Raw genomic sequence first — 20,134 nt, forward strand, 5'->3', positions numbered from 1 at the left:
TCATAGCGAGAACATTAGTAGCAACGTATATCACAAAATTGGAATTTCAGTCGTGTTGTGTGTGCGTATGTGTGTGTGTTTGAGAGAGAGAGAGAGAGAGAGAGAATGGGGATTGGGGCGGCGGAAGAGGGGGTTCATAGCAATTAAATGCGAACTATCAAATTAACCACTGTAATTCCGTGGGGTAAAAAAAAAAAATGGAAGAAATGAAACAAGGGGAGAGAGAGAGAGAGAGAGAGAGAGAGAGAGAGAGGCAGGCAAGGCAGGGTGGGTGGGGTCCACAACACGGTAGTTCAGTAGTGGCTGAGCAGCCTGGACGAGGGGACGTTGGGCCGCGCTCCGGGCTCACGCTGCACGCCCCTCCCACACACACATACACACACACACACCACCAACCAACCACCCCCACCCCCACACTCTCCCGCCGCCACGGAAAACGGAATGTGGGAAGCGTCTGGAAGAGACGGAATGAGGGAAGGTTGAAGAAGGAATGTATGTTGCAAATGTAGAAATATTGAGGAAAAATGTAGAAATGGATGAAAAGCGTGTAGAAAACGGAATGTGGGATTCGTCACTAATACACGGAGAATGGGGAAGGTGAAGACGTAGAGAAACCGTGAGTAGAAAACGGAATGTGGGAAGCAGCAGTTAATAGCAGAATAAAGAAAATGTGATAACCTGACCAGGAAATGTATGGATACGAAAAAGCTTAATAGGAATCAGAACTAGTATGAGAAAATAGCATGTAGTGTATATTTGTGAAACTGTTGTAAATAAAAGTATACACATTTTTGAAGAGTGTATATAGTGAATATAATAGATCAGGGAAGAGATGTTGTCTATATGCATTTTTAAAGGGTGTATATAGTGAATATAACAGATCAGGGAAGAGATGTTGTCTATATGCATTTTTAAAGGGTGTATATAGTGAATATAATAGATCAGGGAAGCGATGTTGTCCATATTACATCGAAGCAGTGTGGATTCCCATTTGTGTATAACAAGTATATATATACATATATGTGGTTTCAAACTGCTCTTAAAAGAACACGAGGACATTTTTTGGTCCTTTCTGATATATTTGTCGTGTTTTTTCATGTCTGTGCATAAGAGGGAGCGATGAGTGGTATATAATGCAGCAGAGTGATCGTGAGTGATATAGAGGAATTATATGAATATATGAGATAATCGAAAACATATATATTTCCCAGAAATGATCGGTCGTCTCTTTTCTTAGTGCTCGCGCCCGTTGTGTTCATTGCAAACGGAAATGAAACAAAAGTAAAAGGAATCTTATAGATTCCATGTACCTTATACCCCCAACTGATCCATTCTACCTAGTATAGAAATTCGCTATAGCTTCTATAAGCGTGATATATATATATATATATATATATATATATATATATATATATATATATATATATATATATATATATATATATATATATATATATGCGTATAATCGCTCCACCAGCCTCGTCTACATAGAAATAGATAATGGTGATTAATAGTACAAAATTTTGAGCTTAGAACCAGCTATCTTGCCGTGATTAATCATGAAGGACAGTGATTAATGGCACGTTGCCATCATCACAACATCATAACCCTGTGATTTATTTCATATTTTTTTTTTAACCCTCCCACCTTTGAGTGTGAATTACAGTTATTGTGTTTATATAAAGGGCATTTTGATGGCTGTGTTAATCGCCCTAGTGCAAATGTGGAGATCGGTGAGTTAATCAGTCTGATTCAACGTTGGATTTTTTGTATTACGTGTTGTAATAGAATATATATATATATATATATATATATATATATATATATATATATATATATATATATATATATATATATATATATATATATGGCATATGCTTTTGATCATCTAGGAAGGGAAATTGAACTGAAAATGCTGGTTATTGATTATGTAACGAAGGGTGATTGAAGTGAGAAAGAAAATAAGAAAAAGAAAAAAGAGTACAGAGTGTATTTGTGAATTGTTAGTGATTTGCATACGGGAAGCGAGTGAGCAAGCAGACAGCAGTATCCACCTCCGTCCTCCACCTCAGCCACAACTGCCACATTTTCCCGCCATCCACCACGCCGTGGGCGTGGGAAATGTGCCCTGTTGGCTGTGGCTGCCCTGCCTACCACGTCACACAGGTGAGTCCAGCACTGCCGCCCGTTATCGTACCTAAGGCAATCACGCTTCGTACAGTGGTGGTGAAGTTGTCGTACCTGAAGTTCAAGGTTCAGCTATCGCACAGCTGTTGTTTAAGTTATCGTACCTAATGTCATCGCTTATCGTAGAGCCGGGTTAAGTTGTTGTACCCAAGGGTATTAGATACCGTACAGTTGTAAGTTATATTGTACCTAACAGTGTTAGCTATTGTACAGTTGTGTTCACGGTGTTTTACCTAAGCTTATCAGTTTAGTTATGAACAATTTGTTGTATGTATGGTTAAGACCTGTCGTACTGTTGTGGGCAAATTGTTGTACCGAAGACGAACCCCAATCGTGTAGTTGTGGGTTATGTTGCTGTGGGTTAAGTTGATGTATTTAACCCAATCGCTTATCGTACATTTGTAGGTCAAGTTATTGTACGTCAGGCGTTTCAGATATCGTACAGTCGTGTGGAGAATGACTGACCTCACATTCCTATCGTTTTGTATCTGTGTTTTTTTCTGCCTACATTCAAAACTTCAGTGGGTATCTGTATGATATTTGGCCGGAGTATTGATGTAGCTTCTCTGGCAATAGTGTCCACGTTTATTGATGTCCATTGATGATGATTGACTCCCTCTTCTCCCCAGACTCTTGTTGTATGGACAGGTTATCAACACTCGGCTGAAACCAATCCACGAAGAATGTAAATGATTTTATTATATATCTTTTAACATCCCGAGACTCCTTGTGAAGGACCATTTGGATACTCGTGTGATCTTCTTTCATTTAAAGTTCTGTAATAAACTTCTTCTTAAAAGTCATCCTTTATGGAAATGGCTAAATTACACTTGGGTCAGGCTGCTACCTGCCCGACCTGAGGAAATTAGAAATGATTTACATGGTAAATAGTCTCGTTCATCTAGATACGAGGAAATTAGGTTGTATCAGTAGTATTTTTTTTTTTTTTGCCCATGTAACAGGTAAGATTACGGCGTGACTAAGCGGATGACTTCATGACAAGATGGAACATAGTGTTTGCGTGTGTGTTCTTTTACTCTCTTGAGTACGATAACTTTGGCCCTCGCGTACGATAACTTTGGTTATCGTACGCAAGGGTTTGAGTTGTTGTGCTCGAGGTGTTGAGATCTTCGTACTGATGGGGTTAAGTAGTTGTACTGAAGGGAGATTTAAGTAGCCGTGCTGAAAAATTAAGTCGTCATACTCAAGACATCAAGTCATCGTACTGTAGGTGTTTTAAATCGTTGTAATCATGGAGTTAAATCGTCTTACTGAAGGGATTAGATAGTGTTATTGAAGGGGGTTAAATCGTCGCACTGAAGGGGTCAAGTCGTTTTGCTCAAGGGGTTAAGTCTTTTTACTCAAGGGGTTAAATCTTCATACTCAAGGGGTTAAGTCTTTGTACTCAAGGGGTTAAATCTTCATACTCAAGGGGTTAAGTCTTTGTACTCAAGGGGTTAAATCTTCGTACTCAAGGGGTTAAATCTTCGTACTCAAGAGGTTAAATCTTCGTACTCAAGGGGTTAAATCTTCGTACTCAAGGGGTTAAGTCTTTGTACTCAAGGGGTTAAATCTTCATGCTCAAGGGGTTAAATCTTCGTACTCAAGGGGTTAAATCTTCGTACTCAAGAGGTTAAATCTTCGTACTCAAATGGTTAAATCTTCGTACTCAAGGGGTTAAATCTTCGTACTCAAGGGGTTAAGTCTTTGTACTCAAGGGGTTAAATCTTCATACTCAAGGGGTTAAATCTTCGTACTCAAGGGGTTAAATCTTCGTACTCAAGAGGTTAAATCTTCGTACTCAAATGGTTAAATCTTCGTACTCAAGGGGTTAAATCTTCGTACTCAAGAGGTTAAATCTTCGTACTCAAGGGGTTAAATCTTCGTACTCAAGGGGTTAAATCTTCGTACTCAAGAGGTTAAATCTTCGTACTCAAGGGGTTAAATCTTCATACTTAAGGGGTTGAGGACCATCTTATTCACAGAACCTTCAAACTGCCGAGCTACAGACATGACCCCTTTCTCAGAGAAGCAATACGTTGGTTTCATAATCACTTCTTACCTGGTGCTTGCTATAGGATAGGGGGTCCCTTGGTTTGTGCGCTGTGTTTTTGAGCTTTACGATAATCATCTGATATTCTGGTTAGGCTGAGAGGAAAGTCTACATAGGCAATTTCTAGCTCACAAGATCCAAAATGTAGAAGGAGTTAGTAAAGTTGAGAGAACGCTGATAATATTGTTTGATTAACTGTTCGAATTACAAACACGGGCTGGGGTGGACATGTGTGTATATATTCAATGTGTATAGATGCAAATGAGGCGGTTTGGTTTGTGTGGGAATATAGAGGTCAGTTTCCATCCTGGTCATCGTAATGCCGCCTGTATATATATATATATATATATATATATATATATATATATATAATATTTTCATTGATCTTCTTGGTCATATGAGGTCAGACTATTTCCCAAAACTGGATGGAAATAATTGTTGCCTGAATTTTTTTTTTCAAAAGGTGATTTTTGAGAAGCTAATTGTTCCCTGTGAGAGAATATGTCTGTGGCATTTCACATCATACAACTCGTGGGTAAATTGTGTTCATCTTTGGAAGATGAGTACAACTCGCTCATACCCAGTCTCCTGTCCTGAACCATTACTCACTCGTGTATCTGAAGATATTCAGTCGCATGTTGGTTGTCCTGTCATGAAATTACCTATCTCCTGGTTGAGGGTCGTACCGTCGTGCTTAAGGGTCGTATGGCGTGATTAAAGGTCGTAACGTCGTGTTTAAGGGTCGTACGGTCGTGTTGAAGGGTCGTACTGTCGTGCTTAAGGGTCATTCTGTCATGATTAAAGGGTCGTGCTGTCTCGCTTAAGGGTCGTACTGTCTTGATTAAACGGTATTATCGTCGTGTTCAAGGGGTCGTACCGTCGTGTTCTCAAGGGGTCGTACCAGTCGTGCTTAAGGGGTCGTCAAGATAGGAAATACATCCACTCAGTACAGTGAGGAGATGAGCAGTGTTCACAGTTCATATTGAACGTCAGATGACACAAGAGAAAGATTAACGACGGTTGCCAGTGGCAAATTTTACCTTTTTTTTTTATATACGAGTCGATTTATGGCTGGAAGGGTAACTTTGGAATGACTATATTTCGTCCTTTTTTTTTTTCTAATCGGTAATTTGGCGTTTTTACTGTGACATGAATCGTCCGAAGTACCCTCATACGGGAGCTCCAAGTGGATACAAACATGTACATGGTTTATTAGTTAAGGAAATTTTTTTTTTCTTCTTTTTGCTATATTTAAAGAAAACTGTAAGACGGGTTTTGACTATAACTGGAAAATGGTTGTGACCCTCGAGAACGATGGTACAAGCCTTATGCACGATGGTACGATCTTAGGACACGACGGTTCTGCCCTTGGATACGATGGGGGGGTGGGCTTTCACCATACCCTTAAGGGCCGGCTTAAAGGCCAGACAATCATGCCCAAAGATCGTACCGGCAATACTCAAGGGTTTCTCCGTTCGAATCATTGGCTGAGAAACATTGTATGTCTAATCTTGAGAAGTGAGATGACTTCTACCTGATGTGGGTCTCTCAGACTTCCGTCGTCTTGTTCATGCGGACGACGGAGAATGGCGGATTGGAATTGTCCAGTGGTATAACCACTCACGCTCGTCATTTTTCGTCTTTACTCTTCCCACACTAACGGTACGTTGATCCCGCTCAAAACTTCAAGACCTATTTTTCTGAAAGTAAATCACCGAAGCAGCCAGCTATTGCTATTGTGCCAAAGAAATGAATAAACTACTGACATCCGTATAAAAGGGATAATCATCATGCGTCTGGCAGCTCAGGCGATTCTAGGTGACAGGACTGTATTTCTAGAGTATTTGTACCATTTACTTTCTAAACAAGCTGTTCTCTAGTTAGGAACGTCACTATGGTAACCAAGTGGAACATACGTTTCTGTTCAGGCAAGAATTTAATCTTTGAAGAAACGTTTAATGTCTTGTTTTGAGAAGCGTTTTACAAATGATAGCAGTATTTTGTGATATTCTATTTTCATTTTTGTTTTGTGTAAACAATCTTGCGTTGCCTCTGCCATTGAGCAATAGCAGGAGCAATATTCATGGCGCGCGGGTAGCGGAAGGGTTCGTAGCGGGAGGGTGAAATTACAGCGAGTGATGGGGAAAACCTGTTGATAAACAGAGAAATGCATTTCTCTATTCCTAGCACGTCCCTGGCGTCATGCACAGGGCGCGCGTTAACAGTAGCAGTACCGTTGAAAAGTGACCTGTTGTCGGCGTCCACCATCGGCTATATTGGAGGCGTCTGTCATTAGTTGTCAGAGGTATAGAGAAGGCGTTCGAGTGAGACAAATTGGAAAATGAGTTGACTGTGATAGCGTTCGAGTCGGACGAATTAGAAAATGAGTTGACTCAGGTAGCGTTCGAGTCGGACGAATTAGAAAATGAGTTGACTCAGGTAGCGTTCGAGTGAGACGAATTGGAAAATGAGTTGGCTGTGATAGCGTTCGAGTCGGACGAATTAGAAAATGAGTTGACTCAGGTAGCGTTCGAGTGAGACGAATTGGAAAATGAGTTGGCTGTGATAGCGTTCGAGTCGGACGAGTTAGAAAATGAGTTGACTCAGGTAGCGTTCGAGTGAGACGAATTGGAAAATGAGTTGACTGTGATAGCGTTCGAGTCGGACGAATTAGAAAATGAGTTGACTCAGGTAGCGTTCGAGTGAGACGAATTGGAAAATGAGTTGACTGTGATAGCGTTCGAGTCGGACGAGTTAGAAAATGAGTTGACTTTGATAGTGTTCGAATGAAACGAATTAGGAAATGAGTTAACTCTGATAGCGCTCGAGTCAGACGAATTAGAAAATGAGTTGACCTGTTAGCGTTCGAGGCGGGCGAATAGAAAATGAAATGACTTTGATAGCGTTTGAACAGAACGAAGAGAAAATGAGTTGACTCACCGTTAGAGTCAGACGAATTAGAAAACGAGTTGACTGTGACACTGTCATTTGAAACTACTGTATAATGGTAGTTCGTCACATGTCGTTCATCGGTGCTATGGTTACAGCTGGTGACCTGGTCATATTTAGGCTCATTAACAGCCAGGGGTCATTAAGGCCGCCACCGTTCAAATCATAACCATCAATCAAAAGAGAGATGAATAGATAAGACTTTTGATTACCGTTTTCAGATTTTCAAGATAATTCAGATATTATTCCCACTCTTATCTTACATATGGATGACGGGAGATAGACAGGGTCATTCCCATAGACGATCGAGCCTCTATATAAATTGAAAAGAAAATGGGATGAAGAGATGAGTTCTGATTGGCTTCGTTCATAGGATTTAGTTTGATCTTTTTTTTTTATGAGACCATAATAGCCACTGATACAAGCCTTCACTTAGGTCTAAATAGATGTGTATTGTATTGGGCAATAGACACTTAGTGATGGGTAGTTTTCGGTGCATTAGAGGTGAAATATGTCCATAAGTTGTAAATAGCCACTTTGTGCTTACCTGAGAGCCAGCCATGTACAAAAAATTGGCTATAAAAAATAAAAACTATTTTAAAAGTAAGATTTATTATGAGAGGTTTAATCTGTTTAAGACACACACAAAACGAATTTACCTTTTATATTGTTACGTGTTACAAATATATTTGCGACACATCGACCTGTTTTTTATAACCGAACCCCACACGATGTGTATATAAGGCATCCAGTCCTTCTGTATGGCCTTCCCAACCCCACACGAAGTGTCTATAAGGCATCCAGTTCTGTATGGCCTTCCCACCCCCACACGAAGTGTCTATAAGGCATCCAGTTCTGTATGGCCTTCCCACCCCCACACGAAGTGTCTATAATGCATCCAGTTCTGTATGGCCTTCCCAACCCCACACGAAGTGTCTATAAGGCATCCAGTCCTTCTGTATGGCCTTCCCAACCCCACACGAAGTGTCTATAATGCATCCAGTTCTGTATGGCCTTCCCAACCCCACACGAAGTGTCTATAATGCATCCAGTCCTTCTGTATGGCCTTCCAAACCCCACACGAAGTGTCTATAATGCATCCAGTTCTGTATGGCCTTCCCAACCCCACACGAAGTGTCTGTAAGGCATCCACTCCTGTATGGCCTTCCCAACCCCACACGAAGTGTCTATAAGGCATCCAGTCCTTCTGCATGGCCTTCCCAACCCCACACGAAGTGTCTATAATGCATCCAGTTCTGTATGGCCTTCCCACCCCCACACGAAGTGTCTATAATGCATCCAGTCCTTCTATATGGCCTTCCCAACCCCACACGAGGTGTGTATAAGGCATCCAGTTCTGTATGGCCTTCCCAACCCCACACGAAGTGTCTATAAGGCATCCAGTCCTTCTGTATGGCCTTCCCAACCCCACACGAAGTGTCTATAAGGCATCCAGTCCCTCTGTATGGCCTTCCCAACCCCACACGAAGTGTCTATAAGGCATCCAGTCCTTCTGTATGGCCTTCCCAACCCCACATGAAGTGTCTATAAGGCATCCAGTCCTTATGTATGGCCTTCCCAACCTCACACGAAGTGTCTATAAGGCATCCAGTCCTTCTGTATGGCCTTCAGTCGCATAAGATCGAGAGAAACACAAGAGACTCAACACTCGCCGTTTGTCAGGGCTGACTTGAGTCACAACAGTGACTCAGGTTTTGTACTTGTTTCCTATATACCCAACTTGTTTCATTTTATCCAATCTATGGCCAGCTGATCCTTTCGTATTTCGCTAATTTAGTGCGTTGTTATAAAGTGTTATCGTACAATATTACTAAGGCCTTCGACGCTCAGATTCGTTCCTTCGCCAAATTTTTACGAAAACACTCCGGATTCCGACACTATCAACGCGTTGTTGCATCGTCTCCAACATGGCGGGCGGGCTATCCGGATGCATGGATTCGTATTGCCGTCAGTGCGCAGACGAACGGTACATTTGCGAACGATCCGGCCAAGGTCTCATGCACCACGTGACGTGATGGGGGGATCAGAGGTAGCCAATATGCGAGAGTATCAACGGCGGTGTGGGAGGCAGCACGCTTTATTACATCATGTGTCTCTGGTGCGAGCAGATGAGACCTGTGTGTGTGTGTGTGTGTGGGTGTGGGTGGGTGGGTGTGTGTGTGTGTGGGTGTATGTGCTTGTTCTGAGGGGATGGTAAGGAAATGGTGGTTCTCTTAGCCATCTAGTGGGCGTTAGAGGAACACAGTATTTAAGACATTTTGTTTTCTAAGTTATAAACGTGAATTGCTTCGTATGAGATCATGAGTTTTTCCCTTTTTTTTCGTTTTCCTCTCGATGTTCAGCCATCTGTTGTGTATGGTGGGGGAATAGTTCATGTGAGGGGCAAGGTCCAGGTGGCACACTGGCTAGATGGATTTAGGTGGGTCTTTAGGCTGGTTGTGTTGTAAATAACGATGGTCTCTGTTTATGACAACCACCAAGGGAGAGAGGCAGTTAATTAATTAGGATGTTTAGTATTTGTCTATTGACCAAATCCCCGAAGCAAACAGTGTGTGAGAGGCCCTGGTGTGGTGAGGTGTGAGAGTGAAGTGTGTGAGAGGCCCTGGTGTGGTGAGGTGTGAAGTGAAGTGTGTGAGAGGCCCTGGTGTGGTGAGGTGTGAGAGTGAAGTGTGTGAGAGGCCCTGGTGTGGTGAGGTGTGAAGTGAAGTGTGTGAGAGGCCCTGGTGTGGTGAGGTGTGAAGTGAAGTGTGTGAGAGGCCCTGGTGTGGTGAGGTGTGAGAGTGAAGTGTGTGAGAGGCCCTGGTGTGGTGAGGTGTGAGAGTGAAGTGTGTGAGAGGCCCTGGTGTGGTGAGGTGTGAGAGTGAAGTGTGTGAGAGGCCCTGGTGTGGTGAGGTGTGAAGTGAAGTGTGTGAGAGGCCCTGGTGTGGTGAGGTGTGAAGTGAAGTGTGTGAGAGGCCCTGGTGTGGTGAGGTGTGAGAGTGAAGTGTGTGAGAGGCCCTGGTGTGGTGAGGTGTGAAGTGAAGTGTGTGAGAGGCCCTGGTGTGGTGAGGTGTGAAGTGAAGTGTGTGAGAGGCCCTGGTGTGGTGAGGTGTGAAGTGAAGTGTGTGAGAGGCCCTGGTGTGGTGAGGTGTGAAGTGAAGTGTGTGAGAGGCCCTGGTGTGGTGAGGTGTGAAGTGAAGTGTGTGAGAGGCCCTGGTGTGGTGAGGTGTGAAGTGAAGTGTGTGAGAGGCCCTGGTGTGGTGAGGTGTGAAGTGAAGTGTGTGAGAGGCCCTGGTGTGGTGAGGTGTGAAGTGAAGTGTGTGAGAGGCCCTGGTGTGGTGAGGTGTGAAGTGAAGTGTGTGAGAGGCCCTGGTGTGGTGAGGTGTGAAGTGAAGTGTGTGAGAGGCCCTGGTGTGGTGAGGTGTGAGAGTGAAGTGTGTGAGAGGCCCTGGTGTGGTGAGGTGTGAGAGTGAAGTGTGTGAGAGGCCCTGGTGTGGTGAGGTGTGAAGTGAAGTGTGTGAGAGGCCCTGGTGTGGTGAGGTGTGAGAGTGAAGTGTGTGAGAGGCCCTGGTGTGGTGAGGTGTGAAGTGAAGTGTGTGAGAGGCCCTGGTGTGGTGAGGTGTGAAGTGAAGTGTGTGAGAGGCCCTGGTGTGGTGAGGTGTGAGAGTGAAGTGTGTGAGAGGCCCTGGTGTGGTGAGGTGTGAGAGTGAAGTGTGTGAGAGGCCCTGGTGTGGTGAGGTGTGAGAGTGAAGTGTGTGAGAGGCCCTGGTGTGGTGAGGTGTGAGAGTGAAGTGTGTGAGAGGCCCTGGTGTGGTGAGGTGTGAGAGTGAAGTGTGTGAGAGGCCCTGGTGTGGTGAGGTGTGAGAGTGAAGTGTGTGAGAGGCCCTGGTGTGGTGAGGTGTGAGAGTGAAGTGTGTGAGAGGCCCTGGTGTGGTGAGGTGTGAGAGTGAAGTGTGTGAGAGGCCCTGGTGTGGTGAGGTGTGAAGTGAAGTGTGTGAGAGGCCCTGGTGTGGTGAGGTGTGAAGTGAAGTGTGTGAGAGGCCCTGGTGTGGTGAGGTGTGAGAGTGAAGTGTGTGAGAGGCCCTGGTGTGGTGAGGTGTGAGAGTGAAGTGTGTGAGAGGCCCTGGTGTGGTGAGGTGTGAAGTGAAGTGTGTGAGAGGCCCTGGTGTGGTGAGGTGTGAGAGTGAAGTGTGTGAGAGGCCCTGGTGTGGTGAGGTGTGAAGTGAAGTGTGTGAGAGGCCCTGGTGTGGTGAGGTGTGAGAGTGAAGTGTGTGAGAGGCCCTGGTGTGGTGAGGTGTGAGAGTGAAGTGTGTGAGAGGCCCTGGTGTGGTGAGGTGTGAAGTGAAGTGTGTGAGAGGCCCTGGTGTGGTGAGGTGTGAGAGTGAAGTGTGTGAGAGGCCCTGGTGTGGTGAGGTGTGAGAGTGAAGTGTGTGAGAGGCCCTGGTGTGGTGAGGTGTGAGAGTGAAGTGTGTGAGAGGCCCTGGTGTGGTGAGGTGTGAGAGTGAAGTGTGTGAGAGGCCCTGGTGTGGTGAGGTGTGAAGTGAAGTGTGTGAGAGGCCCTGGTGTGGTGAGGTGTGAGAGTGAAGTGTGTGAGAGGCCCTGGGTGTGGTGAGGTGTGAGAGTGAAGTGTGTGAGAGGCCCTGGGTGTGGTGAGGTGTGAGAGTGAAGTGTGTGAGAGGCCCTGGGTGTGGTGAGGTGTGAGAGTGAAGTGTGTGGGGTGGGGAAGTCCCATCGTCACCAGTAAGGAGCCTGTGTTATCTCAGCCATCCACGGGTGGGGCTGCCTCTCTGTCTAGCCAGCAGAGGTGGCGTCAGCGGCTGTGGTGGTGGTGGTGGGTGTTGGAGATGTGTTGGAGGGCTGGTGGAGGAGTGTGTCTCCTAGTGATCAGGAGGGATTTCCCAGTTATAGGGGGGGGGGGAGAAGGAGGAGGAGGAGGAGGAGGGAAAAAAGGAATTCCCCACAGGCGTTGGGAATGTATACTCCTGCATTGTACTTTTCCTGTATAGGTGGGAAATTTTCCCCAAATGTGAGGTTTTGTTCCCCAGCTGTTTGGAGATTACCTGAGCTGTTATTATTATTATTATTATTATTATTATTATTATTATTATTATTATTTTTGTTGTTGTTGTTGTTGTTATCATTCTATTATTGTTATCATTATTATTGTTATTATTATCATTATTATTATTATTAATATTATCATTATTACTACTACTACTGCAACTACTTTTACTAATACTACTACTTCTACTACTACTACTTTTATTACTACTACTACTACTACTACTACTACGACTGCATTTACTACTACTACTACTACTACTACTACTACTACTACTTTTTCTACTACTACTACTACTACTACTACTACTGCTACTATTATTACTACTCGTTTTTTACTCCCTTCAATATATTCTGTTTCATTATCCAAAGACATGACACTCTATTTCATTTCAAACGAGACTTTTAGATGTTTATTCATTTTATCATATGATTTGATCACCAATTTATTCTGAAGCCAGTCAGGAGGACATGTACCTGCACAACACGAAATTTTCTTCTCGTAAAATTTGGATGTGTTTTTCTTCAGGGGATTTTGCACGATGTTTATCAAATGTGTGTATATAGATGTATATTTATTTTTCTTTTGTGTACTTGTTGAAGTTTTCCGGTCATTTGAGAATGTTTTCCGGTTATATGGGAATGTTTTCCGGTCGTGTGGAAATAATTTTCAGGTTCTCTCTGAAAGTTTTCCGGATATGGAAGAAAGTCTTTGGGTTGTATGGCAGTGTTCCCCAGTTACAGGGGAAAGTTTCCGGTTGTATGGGAATTTTCCCGGGTGATGGAGGGGAACTACAGAAGAGGAATTTCCCTGGTGACTTTCCCCTTATGTGGTCGATATAAAAGGAGGAGGAGAAGAAGGAGTTTGGGAAATATTCTTAATGCTTTATAGCGTGGTCACCCCTTCCAGGGTTTAAAAGAAGAAGAAGAGGAAGAAGAGGAGGAGGAAGAGGAAGAAGAGGAAGAGGAGGAGGAGAATATATAGAGACACTCTGGTGGAACGAAGAATTGACCCTGTGTCCCCAAAGCATGACAAGGGCTGTCCCGAGACATTGTCTCGAGAGTTGACAGTGGCTTAGATATCTGTCCAGAGGTACCGTCTCGAGAGATGACAGTGGCTTAGATATCTGTCCAGAGGTACCGTCTCGAGAGTTGACAGTGGCTTAGATATCTGTCCAAAGGTACCGTCTCGAGAGTTGACAGAGGCTTAGATATATGTCCAAAGGTACCGTCTCGAGAGTTGACAGTGGCTTAGATATCTGTCCAGAGGTACCGTCTCGAGAGTTGACAGTGGCTTAGATATCTGTCCAAAGATACCGTCTCGAGAGTTGACAGTGGCCTGAACATCTGTCTTGACACATTTACAAGAGCTTTAATCACCTTGTCAAGGCTTGACTGGGGCATGACAGAGGTTTTAGACATCTGTCTCGATATGTAACATCTGCCTCGGTGTGTCGCAAGTTAGCGGAGTCTTGGACAACTGTCTTTAACCCTGACCAAAGGTACGATGAAGGCTTCATAGACCCGTGTCGAAGTCGTTGCAAAGGCTTCGAACACTGTTTCGAGATAGGTCCGGGAAAGTTCGAATCTTTTTTCCTCTCATAATGGTGTGCGTTTCGAGATAGCTCGGGAAGTTCGAATCTTTGCATCTCATAATAGTGTGGTATTAGTCAAGTGACTTCATTCCTCTGTCGTTCACTGGTTATTGGATTAATCCAGGAGGCGTGCAGCCTACTGGATAACTCTAGTAAGACCCAGAAATCACACTTTGGTTGATGGTAAAGTTGGAATAGATTTTCTACTCATTCCAGTATGGTAAAAACTTAAATATACCCCGAGTGTGATCGAGGTAAGGGTGGATATGTTTACGTATGAGGAGAATAAAGATTTTAGAGAGAAAATAGGATGTTTGGTGTAGATAGAAAACGTAAGATCGAGATAAATCAAAACATATGTTTGATATCATGAAATGGAAGGTAGAATGAATAGTATATCGAATAAATGAAAATGATAAGAAATTACATGTAAAGGAAGATGTATTCTGCTGTAGCGTAGGACCATAGCTGAATTTCTAGCATTACGGAAGACATAGAAGATATAGTTTTACGAAAAGGGGATAGTAACGATGTTGTGATGAGGAGACGATAAGAGACACCGGTGATGGTGGAGGGAGGCAGGAGCTGGGGCCTGAGGCTGATGTGAAGTTCAGTGTTTGTTGTGGGAGGAGAAGGAGAAGGAGGGAGGTGGTGGTGGTGGTGATGCCTTGTATTCCAACATGATAGAAATACACAGGGTTTACTCTGTGTGTGTGTGTGTGTGTGTGTGTGTGTGTGTGTGTGTGTGATAGATAGATAGATGGATAGAGATAGATAGATAGATATATTGATAGATAAATATATATATATATATATATATATATATATAGATAGATATATATATAGAGAGAGAGAGAGAGAGAGAGAGAGAGAGAGAGAGAGAGAGAGTGTGTGTGTGTGTGTGTGTGTGTGGTGACACCGGGTCTTCCCGTCAGTTGCCTGTATGTCAACTGCTGTATTACTGTAACACTACCACCACCCACCAACACTCATCATGACTGCTTCACCATTAAATACATAATGTATGTCCACCACAACACGACAGCAATTCAACCAGTGTGTAACTTTGGCATCGCTTCAATGTACAAATATAATCACCATGAAATCCATTATGTAAAGATGGTAGACTTTGCTCTACCAAACTTCGTGTACAGTGTAGACGGACATGGCTCATGGGGTCGTCCAAAGCATAGAAGGATCCAACCTGACCTTGACCTTTTAAGCTCTTTTGTGAGTAATTAACTAATTACAGTTATGACCTCCCCCCCCCCCCCCCCTCCCACTTCCGTTATGTCTCAATCTGTACATTTACAGCTGAATAAATGCCTGATTTCAATGATAAACCCTCCTTTCTTTACACACACACACACACACACACACACACACACACACACACACACACACGAGTAGATGGTACTCCCTCCTAATCTATCTATCTTTAAGATATAATCACCACTTCCCATCTTCTTTATTCACGACAGAAAATATCTGGTCTTCCTCCACCACCCAGTTTTCTTTCAAGCTCCATCAAGTCTCCCATCACCACCCGCCATACTTTGTTATACTTCCCGTTCTTTCCTCTTCATAAGTCACCCTTGAAATACACATTATTTAACTTCACTCGAGTCTATACCTACGTACCACCCCTCCAGAGCAGCTACAGCAGCAGCAGCATTTTCCATTAACATCTCAACCATTACTCGACAATATGCTGTTCTGGCACACATTAATCTTAACATGAAAACAGTATGTACCTTATTCAACACTCGTCACCTAAAAAAAAAAGATAATAGATTCTTTTAAAAACAGGATTTCCATTTTTAGTTTATTATTCGAACTGTTCTTTTTATGATTACATATATACCATGACATCCACATGTGTGCAACAATTATATCTCGTGTTATTTCGTGTTTATTTCACGTTCAGCACGTAAAAGAATTATATATATATATATATATATATATATATATATATATATATATATATATATATATATATATATATATATATATACTTTCTGTTCACTAATCTATTTATAGTCACACACACAAAAAGCTTATCCTATGCGTATGGTTCCAATATATATATTTTTTTTTGGTTTTGTTTTCACAAATTCTGCCTCCCGCTTGCAACCCCCGAACATTCCTGTAATTCATTGGTGCTCAGCCAACAACAACACGTCAACCGACCATAGTTCGCACGTAAAGTTAAATATTACGGATGTTGGCGGAATAGCCCATGTGGCGGCGGGGTCGTGCACTTAAACGGCCCATGGTCCAAAAAAAAAAAAAAAAAGAAGAATAACAGTAGCGAGGGGCAATTAGTCGTTTACTGTGTACATGCGTGTAGTGTGCGTTGTTAACTTGTTCGCTGGTAGCGATGTTCGCTCGGTACAGGGCTGTGATCTTTTTCGTTTGCCTTTGGTAGTCCTCTCTTGCCTCTGTGTGGTAGCAGTGTTAGCTATACTGCGCCCAAATATTTCGTTAGCCTCTGTTATAGCGTCCTCTATGGCAGCGTTATTAGCTATTCTGGGCTCAGACATTTCGTTAGCCTCTCTTAGCGCCGCTCTGTGGCAGCGTTGTTTTACGCTAGGTGTCTCTGCTCTTGGCTATATAATCTTTGGTTCGCGTTTGTTTACGTTTCGGACTTGTTACCACTGGGCCGTGAGGTGGTTCATATTCTCTTCTGCTTGTATTACGTTATCAGTGTTTTGCCACTCTCCCCTGCCTGCCTGGCTCTCCTCTGCTCTCCACTCCTCTCCCAGCTACTGGCTCTCTTCCAGTTTAGGTCGACCCCTGGGAGGGAAAAAGCATATTTTTCTCGCCCTCTACTTGGGCTCCTTATGGCCACGCTTTCACAGCGCGGGAGAACGAGTTTGGGAAGCCATAGCATAAGATAGAAGCCTCTGTCATTTCTGCTCCGTTTGATTATATTGTATATATATATATATATATATATATATATATATATATATATATATATATATATATATATATATATATATATATTCATGGGCACAGAAAATGGCCCTTCACTTATAATAGTTTTAATGCTGCCTCTGTGGTATTTTGTATTAAGTAATCTCATAAACCCTCGTCTGTAAAGTAAATTGTTGTCTGGAACCTACTGACACGGAGGATGTAAGATGGTCCCGGCCATCACTTCAACACTCGTAGGTCAGGAATGTAGTCCTTCCGTGGGCGGCTGCAGTCTACATCCTACATACACTGGCTGTAGGTAGGTAGCCCTTGTATTTGAACAGATTCAAGGGCGTGTGTGCACATGCCACGTGTTATAAGTGATATGATTTTTTTTTCTACGAACAGTGAATTATACATTGCTATGGTCAGGCTTGCAGCTGACGATAGTTATCAAGAAGCCACGAAGTAGCCAGCAGCGGGGAAAGATGAACCAATCACCAACACCCATCTGCTCACAGAAGGTAAAAGAACGAACCACTCATTGACGACCTTCCAGGCGAAAGTTGTAGACGGATGTTATAGACGAACCAATCACCGTGTCGTGACGAGAGGTAGAAGGGCCAATCAACGACGACTTTTCTACAAGTGACACAAACGAACCAGTCAAGGGGGGAGAAGCAACCTTTTAGTCACAATAGGGACCAATTCGATAATCATCAGTGACCTGTTCGCCATTAGCGAGGTGGACCAGTGAGGCAATCAGAGACTCAGCAAAATACTTAATCCTTTTGGGAGCTGGCTTTGAGGACTGCTTAGGGGTTGGGGATGAGTCAGGAACCTTTATAAAGTGAAGGCCAATCTTCTGGGTGGCTTTAAGGGCTGCCTAGGTTTTGGAAATGAGCCGAGGAACCTGTATAAAGTGTGAGTGCCAATCCTTCTGGGTGTTTTAAAGAGCCGTCCAGTGTCAGGAATGAGGGAGGAAGGTGGGGTTTAATCCTTTCTTAAAAGTCTTGGTGTAGTCGTGGTTGGTTTGGATACAGTATCTGATCCACTACCCACCTGGGTCATGCCCATGTCTCCCTGAGCATCTTCTCCCATCATTGTGGTGTTCTCTTGTGTTCTCTGTTGTGGTGCCTGTGTTCTGCTCTGTGTTGGTGTCTTTTGTTCTTCAGGGGTGATGTTAAGCCTCCGTTTGATCTTCGTGTTTTGTTGTTTTGCTAGATCTTGTGTTAAGAAATTTTGTTCTGTTTCTATGTATTTGATGCTGTGTTAAGCTGTATTTCGATGTGGTGTTGGGATGTATTTTTTGGTGGTACTGTATTCTGGTGTTTGCTGTGATGTACAGAGGTGTTGTTGTGTGTTCTCTTATGCTGTTGTATTATGTTCTATTGTGTTCATCTTTTACATGTGTTCTCCGTTGTGATGCTATGATGTGGAGCACCATCACGGTGTTCTTACGTGATGTGTTCTGTCTTGTGCCATCCTGTTGTAGGTGTTCTGCTGTGGTGAATGGTCATCATGTTCACGTGTGTCCTGTGGCAAAAAATATTTTGTGTTTGGGGTAGTTTTTTTCATTGTAAACTGTCGTGTTCCGTATTCCTTTATGGGTTACTGCGGTGGATTTGTGGTGTGTGTGTGTGTGTGTGTGTGTGTGTGTGTGTGTGTGTGTTTGTGTGTTTGTGTGTGTGTGTGTGGGACGCAGGTATTTTTATTTTTGTGAAATTCTCTTTGAAGTGACACTAAGTAAATTATTTTTTTCTTCTCTCATACGTCAAAATATCGTCATAAGTAGTACTCTAAGGTAGGGAAGGTCTCTCTCTCTCTCTCTCTCTCTCTCTCTCTCTCTCTCTCTCTCTCTCTCTCTCTCTCTCTCTCTCTCTCTCTCTCTCTCTCCTCAACCCCCTCTCCCCTTTCGAGAGTATACTCAGGGTCCGGATAAAATTATAAAGCTTGAAAGAGAGAGAGAGAGAGAGAGAGAGAGAGAGAGAGAGAGAGAGAGAGAGAGAGAGAGAGAGAGAGAGAGAGATTCTTTAAAGGTTTACGTATAGAAGCCTGTTTTCGTCTTTGATCTTTTTTTTTTCTTTTCATTTCCTCGCTTACCGCCTCCCCCCCCCCCCCTCTCTCTCTCTCTCTCTCTCTCTCTCTCTCTCTCTCTCTCTCTCTCTCTCTCTCTCTCTCTCTCTCTCTCTTCTTTTTCCTCCCATTTTGCTGGATCTTCCTCTCTTTTTTTCACAGGTGATATTTCTTTTTTTCACAGACAGTATCTCATCTTTCACTGTTGATCTCCTTTTCACCGCTGATATATATATATATATATATAATATATATATATATATATATATATATATATATATATATATATATATATATATTATCCCTGGGGATAGGGGAGAAAGAATACTTCCCACGTATTCCCTGCGTGTCGTAGAAGGCGACTAAAAGGGGAAGGGAGCGGGTGGCTGGAAATCCTCCCCTCTCGTTTTTAATTTTCCAAAAGAAGGAACAGAGAGGGGGGCCAAGTGAGGATATTCCCTCAAAGGTTCACTCCTCCGTTCTTAACGCTACCTCGCTAACGCGGGAAATGGCGAATAGTATGAAAGAAAGAAGAAAGATATATATATATATATATATATATATATATATATATATATATATATATATATATATATATATATATATATATCTTTTCTTTTTCTTTTTTTTTCAAACTATTCGCCATTTCCCGCGTTAGCGAGGTAGCGTTAAGAACACAGAACTGGGCCTTTAAGGGAATATCCTCACCTGGCCCCCTTCTCTGTTCCTTCTTTTGGAAAATTAAAAAAAAAAAATGATGAGAGGGGAGGATTTCCAGCCCCCCGCTCCCTCCCCTTTTAGTCGCCTTCTACGACACGCAGGGAATACGTGGGAAGTATTCTTTCTCCCCTATCCCCAGGTATATATATATATATACATACTTCCGATCTTCTACTTTCACTGCTGATCCCCTTTCACTGTTGGTCCCCCTTTTCACTGCTAATCCTCCTTATTCACTGCCGATCTTCCCTATTCAGTGCTGTTTTTCCCCCTTTTCACTGCTATATTACTTTCTTATTTTGCTTTACTCATTTTCTCCCATATTTATCCATTAAGGTAATTGTTAAGGTAATTTCGGCGAGATAATGCTTCTTAGATAGTTCTCATCACCGTTATGGTGTTGGTGATTAAGGTAACAAAAGGTAATTCATTTCCTACAGAAGATTATTCAGGTTTAATCGCAAGATGGCGAAGATGTAATCGTCTAGATAATCTAGCTAATGTAATTCCGCGTGGGGAAAATTTCCTAAACCCTTAAACACGTCGGTATAGGTTCGGAGACCAGGTCATCATG

At 43.1% G+C, this 20,134-nt stretch overlaps 1 long non-coding RNA gene across 1 annotated transcript in view; it reads left to right on the plus strand.

Annotated features, from left to right (window-relative positions):
• Positions 1–237: 237 nt before the first annotated feature.
• The window catches only part of LOC139753682 (uncharacterized), a 54,481-nt gene continuing 34,584 nt past the window's right edge, over positions 238–20,134 (plus strand). The window contains exons 1-2 of the long non-coding RNA XR_011713748.1: positions 238–492; positions 1,893–2,166. This is a non-coding gene — a long non-coding RNA (uncharacterized lncRNA). The remainder of the gene's footprint in view (positions 493–1,892; positions 2,167–20,134) is intronic.

Source organism: Panulirus ornatus, chromosome 2 (assembly GCF_036320965.1).
Source record: "Panulirus ornatus isolate Po-2019 chromosome 2, ASM3632096v1, whole genome shotgun sequence".
Classification (NCBI taxonomy): Eukaryota; Metazoa; Arthropoda; class Malacostraca; order Decapoda; family Palinuridae; genus Panulirus; species Panulirus ornatus.